Raw genomic sequence first — 4,507 nt, 5'->3', positions numbered from 1 at the left:
TAGTACTTGTACAACAAACTGGAAAAACTTTAGATTTTTATCAAATGACTTTATTTTCAAATTTCTGAATCTTTTTCTTCTCCCGATCTTCTTAACAGCAACCAGCTCCTTCTCCTCCCCAAGCTTGCTTGTTTTCAGCTCCTTTGATGATTCATTAGATAATTTTCAAACTAAAAATAACTCTTGCATAAGACGATTAGAAAACTCACAACAAACCTTAGACAAAGGATTGCTGGTACCTAGAAAGTTAACAAAAAGATTATCAGTTGGATATTCAACATCATTTATTTCAAAGATACCACATCCCCTTTAAATTCCTTGGAGAGAGAACCATTAAAATCATCAATTTCTGTTTTTGCAGTTGTCATGAATGTCCCTCCTAGGATGATTGAGTTTTTATAAAAAAAACATCTACATTGCCCATGTACAAAATACAAAAATCAGCGGGAAAATGGAACTCATTCAGTTGGAGAAGAACATTTTCCAATACACCTTTTGTGTGTATTGTCGAATGATCATTAACCTGAATGATGATCCCGGTCCTTTTAAAGGTCCTGATTTTAGTCTTTTAAAAAAACAGATGTCGGGAGAACATTGACTGAAGCAACTAAATCAAGCATAACTTTTAGAAAAGTTAGACTTGCTAATTTACAAGGAATCAAGAAAATTCTCGGATCCTTACACTCTGGAGGTAAACCTTCTTGTAAAATAGCAGATGTATTTTTCCTGCTTTTAGTGTTCCATTACTTTTCAACTTCTTTTTTTGAAACACATAAATCTTTTAAAAACTTAGCATAACGAGGAACTTGTTTAATAATATCGAGTAACTAAATATTTATCTCTACCTTTCGGAAGGTATCCATAATCTCATCGCCCTCTCATTCGCGGTTCGTGCTCTTCAGTTGTGACGGGAATGGTGACATTGGCTTGTACTCCTTTAGAATTGGATTTTCTCGTCTTGGAGTTTCTTTATCTTCATCTTTTTCACCCAAAACTTCTTCAGTTTATTTTTAGTCACTATTTCTTCTATCTCTTCCTCAACCTTCTCTTTTCCTGGTTCGCTCCGACCTTAATAACTTTTCGCACTTCTCAAGGTAATCGCATTCACGTTATCTTTCAGATTTTGTTCAGTCTGAGCATGAAGTTTTCCTTGAAACTCCAGTCGACCCACACAAGTGACAAGCCGAGACATTTATTGTTCAAGATTTTTTATGCTTGCTCTGTTTTCGTTCTGGAATGCTTGAGTACAGGTGGTTAAGATTTTAACAATATATTCTAAAGCTACATTGGAGCTATCAGATTGCTGCTGCAAATTTTTGATTTTAAAATTGCTATTGATAATTCTGTTGGTGCATATTTTGAAAACTGGGTTGTTTATTCTGAAAATTATGCTGCTGAAATCCAAGCATATGCTGAAATTACAATCTTTGCTGAAAACTATTATTCTAATAATAATTTGGAGGCTGATTAAATTTTTTTGTTGTTGATATCCTCCGATAACTTTTATTGCAACAATGTCTTCTTGCAGTAGTGGACACATATAAGTTGGGTGTCCAATTTTCAAGCATATTTCACACTGTTTTATTGCAGGTGTAAGCCCTTTTTCTTCTATCAGTAGCATAAACCACGTTGTTTTAGCTAATCGGGGGATTGAGATTAATAGACCAGGTTGAGATTAATCGGATGATTCATTGGAGATCATTAATTGCTAATTTGTTGAATTTTTAAAAATTAAATATGACTAATAGCATAACAAAGTTCAGAAATACCACTAATATTATAACAAAATAGGTTAATATAGTTAATACAATGATAGTCATTTATCAAATAGTTTGTATTGAGATTGAACTTCTTAAAATTGTTAAAATATTCATCGTTTTCTACTGTTTCACTCATTTTGAGTATGCAAGAATTAATTGTTAGGAGTCTGCTAGTCGGTTGAGTAGCGTTTAGGATTAATTGGAGATTAATCGAAATTTAGTTGAGATTTTCACAACACTGATATATATATATATATATATATATATATATATATATATATATATATATATATATATATATATATATATATATATATATATATATATATATATATATATATATATATATATGTTTAGGTTCTATGGAAAACAAAAAAACCCTAAAAATCATAAAAATGCATAAAAAAAATACTTAGAGATCACAAGACTTTTTTTTGAATTTTTTTTATAAAAAATCGCAGCTTTTTATAAAAATTCGCTGAAAAAAAAATAATATATATATATATATATATATATATATATATATATATATTTATAAAAAAAGTTTTTTTTTCAAATTTTTTTTTCAGCGATTTTTTTTAAAAAGCTGCGATTTTTTCTTAAAAAATGTCAAAAAAAGTTTTGTGATCTCTAGGTATTTTTTTTTGCATTTTTATGATTTTTAGGGTTTTTTTTGTTTTCCAAATAATCTTTCCCTGTATATATATATATATAAAGACATTTAAAATATTTTTTGAAAAAACTTCATAAGCTTAAAAGTTATTTTAAAATAGCTTATCTAAAACTAGTTCATAAAATAAAATAAATATTTTTATGGTTTACCAAACAATAAGTTACAATAAGCTTGTTTATTTTTACCAAAGAATGTCTAAATATAGTTGCTCACACTATTTTTCAGAAAAAAATTTTAAAAAATAAAATAAATCCTTTAATTCTTTATATCTTTTGATTGACGAATCCATATGAACTGGTGTGAATCACATTTACCTTATGAAGATATTTAGTTTTCATATACGTTTCCCAACAAAACTTTATCGATTCAAATGCATTAAACATAAGCTTGAAATAGAGCAAAAACTATAACCATAAGTTTATTCGTTTCTTGTCATTTTAAGTTTTTTTTTTTTCACCTTTGACTTTTGGCTTATTTGTGGTGTAAGACTGTAGTCTATGTTCAGTTTATTCTTGTTGCACAATCAAATTTATATCTCAATAGATTAATATAAATATCTTGTGTACGTTTTAAATAAAAGTTAGAGTCGTTTTTTATTTTTTATTTTTTAACATAAACAACAATTTATATTTTAAAATATTATATTGTATAATTTTATAAAACATAAATTAATATTTATAAATAAAAATTATTGTGTACGAAACAAATTTTTTTAAATGTATAATAAGTAAAAGATACGTCTATACTATTAAAGATAAAAAGATGAAATGTCTTTTTATATTAGATCGTTTAAACTGTGATATAAAAATAGTTGTGTAAAAATTATTTTCGTTTTGAATACATAACTATGAATAAAAAAATGTCTATACTATTAAAAACAAAAGATGAAATGTATTTATAAGATGTTTAAAATGATATAAAAAATCATTTGGAAGCAAAGATCATTGCAGATCTCAAACATAAGATGTTTAAATGAGTTAAATAACTTGAGAAATTGAATGATATTTATTGCAATAATTTAAAAATCTAAAAGATAAATAATTGAATCATATTATTAATTTGGAATTAAATAAACAGAAAAAGAAAATGTATTATTAAGAGGAGAAGCAGGAGAGCAATATTCTCGGTGTTTTGGTGGGTCGACAAACGGACAAAATCTGCTGTCACATCAACCAATTCCACTTTACCACCCTAGACCTCTACACACCGAATCTTTTCTTTTACTATGTCCCCACTGCATTTATTTCTCTTCTTACTATTCATATATATTTTTGCAAGTAGCAATAATATAGTCCGTTTACACTTTACACGTTAACATGTGTTACATTATTTCTTTATGTGAATTACCATAAATATTACAAATAAAAACAAAAAAAGAATATTGAAACATATTAAAACAAATTATATTATTACAAGATCATAAATTTTTGGAATAAAAAATTTTCTATATTATTTTTAATTACAAAAATAATGTAAGTAAAATTTTACATCATTAGACTATAGGCTATACAGAGTCGCACTTTTTATCAAACGGGACAATGTCACTGGTGGCAAACATCACATCTTGACTAGTATTTTTGCATGCAGTGATTTTCATATGCGTAGTATTACCGATCATTTATGGTATGAATTAAAAATAAAATGTTTTTTTAATCGAACTTTTATTCATAACTAAAAATTACACAACACAATCTTGTTTCTTGTTTCATTTTTCTAGGATGGAATCCACTCTTAGCATCTTTAAGAATGATATGTACGATACCTTTTCCAACAAAGTTATACAACAAGTCAATTTTAATATCCTTATTTTCGTGACTTCTACCTTTCTCTCATTCTTTTTTTTAACCGGTCAATATTTTGATCCATCATTGTATCGAATTTTCTCTTGTATTTTGAGTAGGACTTTTGACAATTTTTTTTTTTTGAAATGTATAATTATGTAAACTAAAAAGGGATCAAATGGCGCCACACTGCAAAAACAATTTACTATAGTATATTTGATTCAATGTCAACATTTAGACCCTATACACGTATTATGCCATGTCATGTTGAGTTATTAAATAGGTTGAAACAG

This window comes from Lactuca saligna, chromosome 7, assembly GCF_052625555.1.
Source record: "Lactuca saligna cultivar CGN05327 chromosome 7, ASM5262555v1, whole genome shotgun sequence".
Taxonomy (NCBI): Eukaryota; Viridiplantae; Streptophyta; class Magnoliopsida; order Asterales; family Asteraceae; genus Lactuca; species Lactuca saligna.
This window is presented reverse-complemented; position numbering follows the sequence as displayed.